Below are 18,391 nucleotides of genomic sequence, written 5' to 3'. Positions count from 1 at the left end.
TCACATTCAGACATAACTTGCAGTGAACCAATCGATGATCGCTCCTTGTGTCAAAACGTTTAAGGCTGAGCCGTCTTCAATCACATGTTTCTTGTTAGGATATAGTCCATTTAATTCCTGGGTCAATTTGGTCCATTCCACGTCCATTTACTGTTTGGATCCTTCCAGTAGAATGAATCCATGATGTAGAAGGTCTTGCATTCTGCAAACGTTGTCCCCACGTTCATTCTTGTTACCGTAACTATACTTACCAATTGATGCTCCGTCTGTCTGCTGGGCAACAATCTTTGCATTGAAACCTTCCATAATGATCTTGAAGTGACAATTTCCTTGCCGTTGGCTGGTTTCATGGTAGCCCTCTTCCACTTCATTGTCTGCGTGACTTGATGTTGGCGACATGAATACTTGAGTTATTTGAAGCCTGTATCTCTTTGTCAACTGAATGACCATTCTGGCTGCTCTCTCCCATGAGCTTTCTTATTCCATTATGTTCGCCACCTCGTGTTAACGATGAAGCCTCCTCCAATGATTCTTCCATTACCTGTACCTCTGTAATAGAAGAGGTGTCTGATTTTAAGCTTAAGTTCACCTTCCAGCTCCTAGAGTGCTACTTCACTGGACAGTCCAACAGTGGTAGGTAGCCAGATTTCGGTTTCAATGATGGGGGGTTCTTGGCACGCTGTCTTCTTCCTGAACGCAGTCAGGCTCGGAGACCACCCAGCCTCCGGAGAATGAGGGCCATTGCTTTTTAGTGTGTTCCATATACAGAGGTTGGGCCCTTACTTGCCATACTGGCCTCATTTGCATGTTGAGAAGTACCTTTGCCACTTCAGTTCTGTATGTTGTTCAAGCTTACTCCCGTTACCACCTTCCTGCCTTCCCTGCCTTCACTTTGTGGCAGTGAGATAAGGATTTGAAGGAAGGACACACACACACTATATACAGTGCAGCATTGCTTTGATGCAGGGGTGCGCAAACTGGTTTGACGCCGGGGCCGGGCGCAGGGGGAAGAGTTTGCGCACCCCTGGTTTGATGCATGGTATGTGCACACCTCTCTGGGCGTGATCTCCTTGGCAGTGCCCGGGTTATGGAAGCCCTCTGATGCCCTACAACGAGACAGTCCCTTGTATGACAAGTGAGCGGATGGTAGGGGTATATTTATAGGTGTGTGACCCGTGTGTGGTAGTACCCCGGTGGTCCCCGGGGCAGGGCAGCCCCCTTACTTTGCGTGGGTGGGCTCTGTGTGTAAGTATGTTATCTGGCTGCATGTATCCAGCAGACAGACACAAGCTGTGTTGACTTGTCCAGCTCCGTGAGAGACATGGAAAAGCGGAGAGCGCTCGCCATGCAACACCTTCTCTGTGGTTTGTAGTGTTACTTTTCAGTAGCTTTGTAGGATTGTGTTGGATTGTAACACACAGGCTGTCCTTCCGGTGGGGTCCACAGTGTGTATAGTGGTGTGTATATATATATATATATATATATATATATATATATATATATGTATATATGTATATATGTATATATGTATATATGTAGAGGTATCAGTACCGTGTTAGCCGAGCTTCAATAATCAAAAAATAAATAGATGATACCGTTCTGTAGCTAACGAAATGCTTTTATTTGTGCGATCTTTCGAGATACACTGATCTCTTCTTCCGGCGATGTTACAATGAATGAAGCAAGGATAACTTGAAAACAGTGTCTCTTGGAATGTTATCTGTGCTTGTCCTTCCCCCGGTGTGGATGTGTTTTATGGCTGGAGGTGTCAAAGGGTAACTGAAAGCAAGTGAAGAAAGAGTGTGTATGTGTATCAGTGTGAATAAAAATGAATGGAGAGCCCACAGTATAAACAGTGCTCTACACAAGGTGTGTGTGGAGTGAGAGGGATATAAATGGTGTGGGTGGGTGTGGAAATGTGAGAGTTTGTAGCACAACTAAAAGTGTGTGGATACTATGTGGTCCCTATACTAATACTCCTTATTTTTCCATCCATATACACCAATAGGGACCACATAGTATCCACACACACTTTTAGTTGTGCTACAAACTCTCACATTTCCACACCCACCCACACCATTTATATCCCTCTCACTCCACACACACCTTGTGTAGAGCACTGTTTATACTGTGGGCTCTCCATTCATTTTTATTCACACTGATACACATACACACTCTTTCTTCACTTGCTTTCAGTTACCCTTTGACACCTCCAGCCATAAAACACATCCACACCGGGGGAAGGACAAGCACAGATAACATTCCAAGAGACACTGTTTTCAAGTTATCCTTGCTTCATTCATTGTAACATCGCCGGAAGAAGAGATCAGTGTATCTCGAAAGCTCGCACAAATAAAAGCATTTCGTTAGCCACAGAACGGTATCATCTATTTATTTTTTGATTATATATATATAACATGCAGTGTGTGTTTGTGTGTGTCATTATGTATGTTACTGAATGTGTGGTGTGCCTGTGTGTCTATACAGTACATGGATCAGTGTGTTAATGAATCTGTGCAGCGGTTAAAGAGCATTTGGGGGCAGCACCTCTGTCACAGGCACCATTAACCCCTTCACTGCCAGAGGGGCCAGCAACACATCGTCCTGCGTGGCACTCTGCCCGCCCCGCACTGTTGTGTCTGCGTGTTGTTAGATCTCCCTGCGGGTGACGTGGCGCTGCAGGGCCCCTCTGCGAGGCGGGTAACCTGTAGACTCTCCCCGTTCTTCCATGTATATCGAATGGTAACCTTCTGATTTTCTTTCCCTTAGGACGTCCGCGGCGTGTGCTCCTTCCCGCGTCAGCGCGCGATCAGCTGGAACATGTGCTAGAGGCTTGGCCCGCACGGTAAGTCTCTCCGCACTCTGACACGCAGCAGGCGCTGTGGGGGGGGGGGGGGAACGAGGTGTGGGTGGTGTGCGCATGCACCCACGGGTGCTCTGTGTTTGTTCCACTCCGAAGAGGGTTTCTCCGTCTGGTTTGCGCACCAGCAAATAACCACACCCCCTCCCCACCCCCCCGGGAATTATTGCTTTAAAGAGCAGTTACTACTACTCCCGTTTTTTTGCCCCCAAGTTATTGCTGATAAGGAAGCGGGGGTCCCCTGGGCCAAACACCCCCACTTACAGCTCAGGGGACCCCCTGGTTCATACCGGTCAAGTCATTGGTTTTAAATCTTCCGCGGGGGGGGGGGGGGGGAATGGCTGTCAACTCTTGGGCCAATAGGAAGCTGCAACATCGTCGGTGTTGGCTTCCTATTGGACAGTCACTGATGGAGATTAGTTGGATTGCTCCCGTAACACTTACGCTGCCACAGGTGCCAGCAGCCTGCTGCATTGTATGGAAATCCCGCTCGTGTTAGGTGCTGCACGTGTATATGTCTTTATATAGCGCCATCTATGTACGTAGCGCGTCACAGCAGTAATACGCGGGATATAATATAACACATCTATGTACGTAGCGCGTCACAGCAGTAATACGCGGGATATAATAATATAACACATCTATGTACGTAGCGCGTCACAGCAGTAATACGCGGGATATAATAATATAACACATCTATGTACGTAGCGCGTCACAGCAGTAATACACGGGATATAATAGTATAACACATCTATGTACGTAGCGCGTCACAGCAGTAATACGCGGGATATAATAACATAACACATCTATGTACGTAGCGCGTCACAGCAGTAATACGCGGGATATAATAGTATAACACATCTATGTACGTAGCGCGTCACAGCAGTAATACGCGGGATATAATAACATAACACATCTATGTACGTAGCGCGTCACAGCAGTAATACGCGGGATATAATAATATAACACATCTATGTACGTAGCGCGTCACAGCAGTAATACACGGGATATAATAACATAACACATCTATGTACGTAGCGCGTCACAGCAGTAATACGCGGGATATAATAGTATAACACATCTATGTACGTAGCGCGTCACAGCAGTAATACACGGGATATAATAGTATAACACGGGATATAATAGTATAACACATCTATGTACGTAGCGCGTCACAGCAGTAATACGCGGGATATAATAATATAACACATCTATGTACGTAGCGCGTCACAGCAGTAATACACGGGATATAATAATATAACACATCTATGTACGTAGCGCGTCACAGCAGTAATACGCGGGATATACTAACATAACACATCTATGTACGTAGCGCGTCACAGCAGTAATACGCGGGATATACTAATATAACACATCTATGTACGTAGCGCGTCACAGCAGTAATACGCGGGATATAATAATATAACACATCTATGTACGTAGCGCGTCACAGCAGTAATACACGGGATATAATAATATAACACATCTATGTACGTAGCGCGTCACAGCAGTAATACGCGGGATATAATAATATACTGCACCGACACACTTTATTCGAGCAAATACCCAGTATGTACCTGGCAGATACCTGGAATGCGCCACTCCTCACCTCTGACAAGCCCCGTTGCATTTGCCTTCCCAGCCTGGGTTCATGCCTGGCTGATGGGCGGCTGATCTGTTAAATGATAATGATTAGGATTTAATAGGCTGCAATGCTTCGCGTGTCTACCAGATGGCATAAATTCATGAATTGTAATGCAGTATATATAAATATATACTGTGCAGTATTGCAGCCAGCGGGAATAAAATGCTTCAATCCCTGCTTGGAAAATAACTCAATGCACTCGGGCAGAAAACAGTCACAAACCTCAATACACCCGGGTATACCCGAATTCGTGGGACTAGCCAAGCTTGAATAAAGTGTGTCGCCAGTGTAACACATCTATGTACGTAGCGCGTCACAGCAGTAATACGCAGGATATAATAATATAACACATCTATGTACGTAGCGCGTCACAGCAGTAATACGCAGGATATAATAATATAACACATCTATGTACGTAGCGCGTCACAGCAGTAATACGCGGGATATAATAATATAACACATCTATGTACGTAGCGCGTCACAGCAGTAATACGCAGGATATAATAATATAACACATCTATGTACGTAGCGCGTCACAGCAGTAATACGCAGGATATAATAATATAACACATCTATGTACGTAGCGCGTCACAGCAGTAATACGCGGGATATAATAATATAACACATCTATGTACGTAGCGCGTCACAGCAGTAATACGCGGGATATAATAATATAACACATCTATGTACGTAGCGCGTCACAGCAGTAATACACGGGATATAATAATATAATACATCTATGTACGTAGCGCGTCACAGCAGTAATACGCGGGATATAATAATATAACACATCTATGTGCGTAGCGCGTCACAGCAGTAATACACGGGATATAATATAACACGTCTATGTACGTAGCGCGTCACAGCAGTAATACACGGGATATAATAATATAACACATCTATGTACGTAGCGCGTCACAGCAGTAATACACGGGATATAATAATATAACACATCTATGTACGTAGCGCGTCACAGCAGTAATACACGGGATATAATAATATAACACGTCTATGTACGTAGCGCGTCACAGCAGTAATACACGGGATATAATAATATAACACATCTATGTACGTAGCGCGTCACAGCAGTAATACGCGGGATATAATAATATAACACATCTATGTACGTAGCGCGTCACAGCAGTAATACGCGGGATATAATAATATAACACATCTATGTACGTTGCGCGTCACATCAGTAATACGCGGGATATAATAATATAACACATCTATGTACGTAGCGCGTCACAGCAGTAATACACAGGATATAATAACATAACACATCTATGTACGTAGCGCGTCACAGCAGTAATACACGGGATATAATAATATAACATATCTATGTACGTAGCGCGTCACAGCAGTAATACACGGGATATAATAATATAACACATCTATGTACGTAGCGCGTCACAGCAGTAATACGCGGGATATAATAATATAACACATCTATGTGCGTAGCGCGTCACAGCAGTAATACACGGGATATAATATAACACGTCTATGTACGTAGCGCGTCACAGCAGTAATACACGGGATATAATAATATAACACATCTATGTACGTAGCGCGTCACAGCAGTAATACACGGGATATAATAATATAACACATCTATGTACGTAGCGCGTCACAGCAGTAATACATGGGATATAATAATATAACACGTCTATGTACGTAGCGCGTCACAGCAGTAATACACGGGATATAATAATATAACACATCTATGTACGTAGCGCGTCACAGCAGTAATACGCGGGATATAATAATATAACACATCTATGTACGTAGCGCGTCACAGCAGTAATACGCGGGATATAATAATATAACACATCTATGTACGTTGCGCGTCACATCAGTAATACGCGGGATATAATAATATAACACATCTATGTACGTAGCGCGTCACAGCAGTAATACACGGGATATAATAATATAACACATCTATGTACGTAGCGCGTCACAGCAGTAATACACGGGATATAATAATATAACACATCTATGTACGTAGCGCGTCACAGCAGTAATACACGGGATATAATAACATAACACATCTATGTACGTAGCGCGTCACAGCAGTAATACACGGGATATAATAATATAACACATCTATGTACGTAGCGCGTCACAGCAGTAATACACGGGATATAATAATATAACACATCTATGTACGTAGCGCGTCACAGCAGTAATACGCGGGATATGATAATGTAACACATCTATGTACGTAGCGCGTCACAGCAGTAATACACGGGATATAATAACATAACACATCTATGTACGTAGCGCGTCACAGCAGTAATACACGGGATATAATAATATAACACATCTATGTACGTAGCGCGTCACAGCAGTAATACACGGGATATAATAATATAACACATCTATGTACGTAGCGCGTCACAGCAGTAATACGCGGGATATAATAATATAACACATCTATGTACGTTGCGCGTCACAGCAGTAATACACGGGATATAATAATATAACACGTCTATGTACGTAGCGCGTCACAGCAGTAATACACGGGATATAATAATATAACACGTCTATGTACGTAGCGCGTCACAGCAGTAATACACGGGATATAATAATATAACACATCTATGTACGTAGCGCGTCACAACAGTAATACACGGGATATAATAATATAACACATCTATGTACGTAGCGCGTCACATCAGTAATACACGGGATATAATAATATAACACATCTATGTACGTAGCGCGTCACAGCAGTAATACACGGGATATAATAATATAACACATCTATGTACGTAGCGCGTCACAGCAGTAATACGCGGGATATAATAATATAACACATCTATGTACGTAGCGCGTCACAGCAGTAATACACGGGATATAATAATATAACACATCTATGTACGTAGCGCGTCACAGCAGTAATACACGGGATATAATAATATAACACATCTATGTACGTAGCGCGTCACAGCAGTAATACACGGGATATAATAATATAACACATCTATGTACGTAGCGCGTCACAGCAGTAATACACGGGATATAATAATATAACACATCTATGTACGTAGCGCGTCACAGCAGTAATACACGGGATATAATAATATAACACATCTATGTACGTAGCGCGTCACAGCAGTAATACGCGGGATATAATATAACACGTCTATGTACGTAGCGCGTCACAGCAGTAATACGCGGGATATAATAATATAACACATCTATGTACGTAGCGCGTCACAGCAGTAATACACGGGATATAATAATATAACACATCTACTGTATGTAGCGCGTCACAGCAGTAATACACGGGATATAATAATATAACACGTCTACTGTATGTAGCGCGTCACAGCAGTAATACACGGGATATAATAATATAACACGTCTATGAACGTAGCGCGTCACAGCAGTAATACACGGGATATAATAATATAACACATCTATGTACGTAGCGCGTCACAGCAGTAATACACGGGATATAATAATATAACACATCTATGTACGTAGCGCGTCACAGCAGTAATACACGGGATATAATAATATAACACATCTATGTACGTAGCGCGTCACAGCAGTAATACACGGGATATAATAATATAACACATCTATGTACGTAGCGCGTCACAGCAGTAATACACGGGATATAATATAACACGTCTATGTACGTAGCGCGTCACAGCAGTAATACACGGGATATAATAATATAACACATCTATGTACGTAGCGCGTCACAGCAGTAATACACGGGATATAATATAACACGTCTATGTACGTAGCGCGTCACAGCAGTAATACACGGGATATAATAATATAACACATCTATGTACGTAGCGCGTCACAGCAGTAATATGCGGGATATAATATAACACATCTATGTACGTAGCGCGTCACAGCAGTAATACACGGGATATAATATAACACATCTATGTACGTAGCGCGTCACAGCAGTAATACACGGGATAGAATAATATAACACATCTATGTATGTAGCGCGTCACAGCAGTAATACACGGGATATAATAATATAACACATCTATGTACGTAGCGCGTCACAGCAGTAATACACGGGATATAATAATATAACACATCTATGTGCGTAGCGTGTCACAGCAGTAATACACGGGATATAATATAACACATCTATGTACGTAGCGCGTCACAGCAGTAATACACGGGATATAATAATATAACACATCTATGTATGTAGCGCGTCACAGCAGTAATACACGGGATATAATAATATAACACATCTATGTACGTAGCGCGTCACAGCAGTAATACACGGGATATAATAATATAACACATCTATGTACGTAGCGCGTCACAGCAGTAATACACGGGATATAATATAACACATCTATGTACGTAGCGCGTCACAGCAGTAATACGCAGGATATAATAATATAACACATCTATGTACGTAGCGCGTCACAGCAGTAATACGCGGGATATAATAACATAACACATCTATGTACGTAGCGCGTCACAGCAGTAATACACGGGATATAATAATATAACACATCTATGTACGTAGCGCGTCACAGCAGTAATACACGGGATATAATAATATAACACATCTATGTACGTAGCGCGTCACAGCAGTAATACACGGGATATAATAATATAACACATCTATGTACGTAGCGCGTCACAGCAGTAATACGCGGGATATAATAACATAACACATCTATGTACGTAGCGCGTCACAGCAGTAATACACGGGATATAATAATATAACACATCTATGTACGTAGCGCGTCACAGCAGTAATACACGGGATATAATAACATAACACATCTATGTACGTAGCGCGTCACAGCAGTAATACACGGGATATAGTATAACACATCTATGTACGTAGCGCGTCACAGCAGTAATACGCGGGATATAATAATATAACACATCTATGTACGTAGCGCGTCACAGCAGTAATACACGGGATATAATAATGTAACACATCTACTGTATGTACGTAGCGCGTCACAGCAGTAATACACAGGATATAATAATATAACACATCTATGTACGTAGCGCGTCACAGCAGTAATACACGGGATATAATAATGTAACACATCTACTGTATGTACGTAGCGCGTCACAGCAGTAATACACGGGATATAATAATGTAACACATCTACTGTATGTACGTAGCGCGTCACAGCAGTAATACACGGGATATAATAATGTAACATATCTACTGTATGTACGTAGCGCGTCACAGCAGTAATACACGGGATATAATAATATAACACATCTATGTACGTAGCGCGTCACAGCAGTAATACACAGGATATAATAATATAACACATCTATGTGCGTAGCGCGTCACAGCAGTAATACACAGGATATAATAATATAACACATCTACTGTATGTACGTAGCGCGTCACAGCAGTAATACACGGGATATAATAATGTAACACATCTACTGTATGTACGTAGCGCGTCACAGCAGTAATACACGGGATATAATAATGTAACACATCTACTGTATGTACGTAGCGCGTCACAGCAGTAATACACGGGATATAATAATATAACACATCTATGTACGTAGCGCGTCACAGCAGTAATACACGGGATATAATAATATAACACATCTATGTACGTAGCGCGTCACAGCAGTAATACGCGGGATATAATATAACACGTCTATGTACGTAGCGCGTCACAGCAGTAATACGCGGGATATAATAATATAACACATCTATGTACGTAGCGCGTCACAGCAGTAATACACGGGATATAATAATATAACACATCTACTGTATGTAGCGCGTCACAGCAGTAATACACGGGATATAATAATATAACACGTCTACTGTATGTAGCGCGTCACAGCAGTAATACACGGGATATAATAATATAACACGTCTATGAACGTAGCGCGTCACAGCAGTAATACACGGGATATAATAATATAACACATCTATGTACGTAGCGCGTCACAGCAGTAATACACGGGATATAATAATATAACACATCTATGTACGTAGCGCGTCACAGCAGTAATACACGGGATATAATAATATAACACATCTATGTACGTAGCGCGTCACAGCAGTAATACACGGGATATAATATAACACGTCTATGTACGTAGCGCGTCACAGCAGTAATACACGGGATATAATAATATAACACATCTATGTACGTAGCGCGTCACAGCAGTAATACGCGGGATATAATATAACACATCTATGTACGTAGCGCGTCACAGCAGTAATACACGGGATATAATATAACACATCTATGTACGTAGCGCGTCACAGCAGTAATACACGGGATAGAATAATATAACACATCTATGTATGTAGCGCGTCACAGCAGTAATACACGGGATATAATAATATAACACATCTATGTACGTAGCGCGTCACAGCAGTAATACACGGGATATAATAATATAACACATCTATGTGCGTAGCGTGTCACAGCAGTAATACACGGGATATAATATAACACATCTATGTACGTAGCGCGTCACAGCAGTAATACACGGGATATAATAATATAACACATCTATGTATGTAGCGCGTCACAGCAGTAATACACGGGATATAATAATATAACACATCTATGTACGTAGCGCGTCACAGCAGTAATACACGGGATATAATAATATAACACATCTATGTACGTAGCGCGTCACAGCAGTAATACACGGGATATAATATAACACATCTATGTACGTAGCGCGTCACAGCAGTAATACGCAGGATATAATAATATAACACATCTATGTACGTAGCGCGTCACAGCAGTAATACGCGGGATATAATAACATAACACATCTATGTACGTAGCGCGTCACAGCAGTAATACACGGGATATAATAATATAACACATCTATGTACGTAGCGCGTCACAGCAGTAATACACGGGATATAATAATATAACACATCTATGTACGTAGCGCGTCACAGCAGTAATACACGGGATATAATAATATAACACATCTATGTACGTAGCGCGTCACAGCAGTAATACGCGGGATATAATAACATAACACATCTATGTACGTAGCGCGTCACAGCAGTAATACACGGGATATAATAATATAACACATCTATGTACGTAGCGCGTCACAGCAGTAATACACGGGATATAATAACATAACACATCTATGTACGTAGCGCGTCACAGCAGTAATACACGGGATATAGTATAACACATCTATGTACGTAGCGCGTCACAGCAGTAATACGCGGGATATAATAATATAACACATCTATGTACGTAGCGCGTCACAGCAGTAATACACGGGATATAATAATGTAACACATCTACTGTATGTACGTAGCGCGTCACAGCAGTAATACACAGGATATAATAATATAACACATCTATGTACGTAGCGCGTCACAGCAGTAATACACGGGATATAATAATGTAACACATCTACTGTATGTACGTAGCGCGTCACAGCAGTAATACACGGGATATAATAATGTAACACATCTACTGTATGTACGTAGCGCGTCACAGCAGTAATACACGGGATATAATAATGTAACACATCTACTGTATGTACGTAGCGCGTCACAGCAGTAATACACGGGATATAATAATATAACACATCTATGTACGTAGCGCGTCACAGCAGTAATACACAGGATATAATAATATAACACATCTATGTGCGTAGCGCGTCACAGCAGTAATACACAGGATATAATAATATAACACATCTATGTACGTAGCGCGTCACAGCAGTAATACACGGGATATAATAACATAACACATCTATGTACGTAGCGTGTCACAGCAGTAATACGCGGGATATAATAACAACACATCTATGTACGTAGTGCGTCACAGCAGTAATACACGGGATATAATAACATAACACGTCTATGTACGTAGCGCGTCACAGCAGTAATACGCGGGATATAATAATATAACACATCTATGTACGTAGCGCGTCACAGCAGTAATACACGGGATATAATAATATAACACATCTATGTACGTAGCGCGTCACAGCAGTAATACGCGGGATATAATAATATAACACATCTATGTACGTAGCGCGTCGCAGCAGTAATACACGGGATATGATAATATAACACATCTATGTACGTAGCGCGTCATAGCAGTAATACACGGGATATAATAATATAACACATCTATGTACGTAGCGCGTCACAGCAGTAATACACGGGATATAATAATATAACACATCTATGTACGTAGCGCGTCACAGCAGTAATACACGGGATATAATATAACACATCTATGTACGTAGCGCGTCACAGCAGTAATACGCAGGATATAATAATATAACACATCTATGTACGTAGCGCGTCACAGCAGTAATACGCGGGATATAATAACATAACACATCTATGTACGTAGCGCGTCACAGCAGTAATACACGGGATATAATAATATAACACATCTATGTACGTAGCGCGTCACAGCAGTAATACACGGGATATAATAATATAACACATCTATGTACGTAGCGCGTCACAGCAGTAATACACAGGATATAATAATATAACACATCTATGTACGTAGCGCGTCACAGCAGTAATACGCGGGATATAATAATATAACACATCTATGTACGTAGCGCGTCACAGCAGTAATACACGGGATATAATAATATAACACATCTATGTACGTAGCGCGTCGCAGCAGTAATACACGGGATATGATAATATAACACATCTATGTACGTAGCGCGTCATAGCAGTAATACACGGGATATAATAATATAACACATCTATGTACGTAGCGCGTCACAGCAGTAATACACGGGATATGATAATATAACACATCTATGTACGTAGCGCGTCACATCAGTAATACACGGGATATAATAATATAACACATCTATGTACGTAGCGCGTCACAGCAGTAATACACGGGATATAATAATATAACACATCTATGTACGTAGCGCGTCACAGCAGTAATACGCGGGATATAATAATATAACACATCTATGTACGTAGCGCGTCACAGCAGTAATACATGGGATATAATAACATAACACATCTATGTAAATAGCGCGTCACAGCAGTAATACACGGGATATAATATAACACGTCTATGTACGTAGCGCGTCACAGCAGTAATACACGGGATATAATAATATAACACATCTATGTACGTAGCGCGTCACAGCAGTAATACACGGGATATAATAACATAACACATCTATGTACGTAGCGCGTCACAGCAGTAATACACGGGATATAATAATATAACACATCTATGTACGTAGCGCGTCACAGCAGTAATGCGCGGGATATAATAATATAACACATCTATGTACGTAGCGCGTCACAGCAGTAATACACGGGATATAATAACATAACACATCTATGTACGTAGCGCGTCACAGCAGTAATACACGGGATATAATAATATAACACATCTATGTACGTAGCGCGTCACAGCAGTAATACGCGGGATATAATAATATAACACATCTATGTACGTAGCGCGTCACAGCAGTAATACACGGGATATAATAACATAACACATCTATGTACGTAGCGCGTCACAGCAGTAATACACGGGATATAATAATATAACACATCTATGTACGTAGCGCGTCACAGCAGTAATACACGGGATATAATAACATAACACATCTATGTACGTAGCGCGTCACAGCAGTAATACACGGGATATAATAATATAACACATCTATGTACGTAGCGCGTCACAGCAGTAATACGCGGGATATAATATAACACATCTATGTACGTAGCGCGTCACAGCAGTAATACACGGGATATAATAACATAACACATCTATGTACGTAGCGCGTCACAGCAGTAATACACGGGATATAATAACATAACACATCTATGTACGTAGCGCGTCACAGCAGTAATACACGGGATATAATAACATAACACATCTATGTACGTAGCGCGTCACAGCAATAATACACGGGATATAATAACATAACACGTCTATGTACGTAGCGCGTCACAGCAGTAATACGCGAGATATAATAATATAACACATCTATGTACGTAGCGCGTCACAGCAGTAATACGCGGGATATAATAATATAACACATCTATGTACGTAGCGCGTCACAGCAGTAATACGCGGGATATAATAATATAACACATCTATATTCGTATCGCGTCACAGCAGTAATACACGGGATATAATAACATAACACATCTATGTACGTAGCGCGTCACAGCAGTAATACACGGGATATAATAACATAACACATCTATGTACGTAGCGCGTCACAGCAGTAATACACTGGATATAATAACATAACACATCTATGTACGTTGCGCGTCACAGCAGTAATACACGGGATATAATAACATAACACGTCTATGTACGTAGCGCGTCACAGCAGTAATAGGCGGGATATAATATAACACGTCTATGTACGTAGCGCGTCACAGCAGTAATACACGGGAAATAATATAACACATCTATGTACTTAGCGCGTCACAGCAGTAATACACGGGATATAATATAACACATCTATGTACTTAGCGCGTCACAGCAGTAATACACGGGATATAATAACATAACACATCTATGTACGTAGCGCGTCACAGCAGTAATACACGGGATATAATAACATAACACGTCTATGTACGTAGCGCGTCACAGCAGTAATACACAGGATATAATAACATAACACATCTATGTACGTTGCGCGTCACAGCAGTAATACACGGGATATAATAACATAACACATCTATGTACGTAGCGCGTCACAGCAATAATACACGGGATATAATAACATAACACGTCTATGTACGTAGCGCGTCACAGCAGTAATACACGGGATATAATAATATAACACATCTATGTACGTAGCGCGTCACAGCAGTAATACACGGGATATAATAATATAACACATCTATGTGCGTAGCGTGTCACAGCAGTAATACACGGGATATAATATAACACATCTATGTACGTAGCGCGTCACAGCAGTAATACACGGGATATAATAATATAACACATCTATGTATGTAGCGCGTCACAGCAGTAATACACGGGATATAATAATATAACACATCTATGTACGTAGCGCGTCACAGCAGTAATACACGGGATATAATAATATAACACATCTATGTACGTAGCGCGTCACAGCAGTAATACACGGGATATAATATAACACATCTATGTACGTAGCGCGTCACAGCAGTAATACACGGGATATAATAATATAACACATCTATGTACGTAGCGCGTCACAGCAGTAATACACGGGATATAATAATATAACACATCTATGTACGTAGCGCGTCACAGCAGTAATACACGGGATATAATAATATAACACATCTATGTACGTAGCGCGTCACAGCAGTAATACGCAGGATATAATAATATAACACATCTATGTACGTAGCGCGTCACAGCAGTAATACGCGGGATATAATAACATAACACATCTATGTACGTAGCGCGTCACAGCAGTAATACACGGGATATAATAATATAACACATCTATGTACGTAGCGCGTCACAGCAGTAATACACGGGATATAATAATATAACACATCTATGTACGTAGCGCGTCACAGCAGTAATACACGGGATATAATAATATAACACATCTATGTACGTAGCGCGTCACAGCAGTAATACGCGGGATATAATAACATAACACATCTATGTACGTAGCGTGTCACAGCAGTAATACGCGGGATATAATAACATAACACATCTATGTACGTAGCGCGTCACAGCAGTAATACACGGGATATAATAATATAACACATCTATGTACGTAGCGCGTCACAGCAGTAATACACGGGATATAATAACATAACACATCTATGTACGTAGCGCGTCACAGCAGTAATACACGGGATATAGTATAACACATCTATGTACGTAGCGCGTCACAGCAGTAATACACGGGATATAATAATGTAACACATCTACTGTATGTACGTAGCGCGTCACAGCAGTAATACACGGGATATAATAATATAACACATCTATGTACGTAGCGCGTCACAGCAGTAATACGCGGGATATAATAATATAACACATCTATGTACGTAGCGCGTCACAGCAGTAATACGCGGGATATAATAATATAACACATCTATGTACGTAGCGCGTCACAGCAGTAATACGCGGGATATAATAATATAACACATCTATGTACGTAGCGCGTCACAGCAGTAATACACGGGATATAATAATATAACACATCTATGTACGTAACGCGTCACACCAGTAATACACGGGATATAATAATATAACACATCTATGTACGTAGCGCGTCACAGCAGTAATACACAGGATATAATAATATAACACATCTATGTGCGTAGCGCGTCACAGCAGTAATACACAGGATATAATAATATAACACATCTATGTACGTAGCGCGTCACAGCAGTAATACGCGGGATATAATAACATAACACATCTATGTACGTAGCGTGTCACAGCAGTAATACGCGGGATATAATAACAACACATCTATGTACGTAGTGCGTCACAGCAGTAATACACGGGATATAATAACATAACACGTCTATGTACGTAGCGCGTCACAGCAGTAATACGCGGGATATAATAATATAACACATCTATGTACGTAGCGCGTCACAGCAGTAATACACGGGATATAATAATATAACACATCTATGTACGTAGCGCGTCACAGCAGTAATACGCGGGATATAATAATATAACACATCTATGTACGTAGCGCGTCGCAGCAGTAATACACGGGATATGATAATATAACACATCTATGTACGTAGCGCGTCATAGCAGTAATACACGGGATATAATAATATAACACATCTATGTACGTAGCGCGTCACAGCAGTAATACACGGGATATAATAATATAACACATCTATGTACGTAGCGCGTCACAGCAGTAATACACGGGATATAATATAACACATCTATGTACGTAGCGCGTCACAGCAGTAATACGCAGGATATAATAATATAACACATCTATGTACGTAGCGCGTCACAGCAGTAATACGCGGGATATAATAACATAACACATCTATGTACGTAGCGCGTCACAGCAGTAATACACGGGATATAATAATATAACACATCTATGTACGTAGCGCGTCACAGCAGTAATACACGGGATATAATAATATAACACATCTATGTACGTAGCGCGTCACAGCAGTAATACACGGGATATAATAATATAACACATCTATGTACGTAGCGCGTCACAGCAGTAATACGCGGGATATAATAACATAACACATCTATGTACGTAGCGTGTCACAGCAGTAATACGCGGGATATAATAACATAACACATCTATGTACGTAGCGCGTCACAGCAGTAATACACGGGATATAATAATATAACACATCTATGTACGTAGCGCGTCACAGCAGTAATACACGGGATATAATAACATAACACATCTATGTACGTAGCGCGTCACAGCAGTAATACACGGGATATAGTATAACACATCTATGTACGTAGCGCGTCACAGCAGTAATACGCGGGATATAATAATATAACACATCTATGTACGTAGCGCGTCACAGCAGTAATACACGGGATATAATAATGTAACACATCTACTGTATGTACGTAGCGCGTCACAGCAGTAATACACGGGATATAATAATATAACACATCTATGTACGTAGCGCGTCACAGCAGTAATACGCGGGATATAATAATATAACACATCTATGTACGTAGCGCGTCACAGCAGTAATACGCGGGATATAATAATATAACACATCTATGTACGTAGCGCGTCACAGCAGTAATACGCGGGATATAATAATATAACACATCTATGTACGTAGCGCGTCACAGCAGTAATACACGGGATATAATAATATAACACATCTATGTACGTAGCGCGTCACAGCAGTAATACACGGGATATAATAATATAACACATCTATGTACGTAGCGCGTCACAGC

At 41.0% G+C, this 18,391-nt stretch overlaps 1 protein-coding gene across 1 annotated transcript in view; it reads left to right on the top strand.

Annotated features, from left to right (window-relative positions):
* The window catches only part of ZNF592 (zinc finger protein 592), a 98,178-nt gene that overhangs the window by 15,043 nt on the left and 64,744 nt on the right, over positions 1-18,391 (top strand). The window contains 1 exon segment of the mRNA XM_075576077.1: positions 2,770-2,845. The gene's annotated coding sequence lies outside the window, so the exon portion shown is untranslated.

This window comes from Ascaphus truei, chromosome 18 (assembly GCF_040206685.1).
Source record: "Ascaphus truei isolate aAscTru1 chromosome 18, aAscTru1.hap1, whole genome shotgun sequence".
NCBI classification, from domain to species: domain Eukaryota; kingdom Metazoa; phylum Chordata; class Amphibia; order Anura; family Ascaphidae; genus Ascaphus; species Ascaphus truei.
Note: the sequence above shows the minus strand (reverse complement) of the source record. Positions and strands in the feature narration are given on the sequence as shown.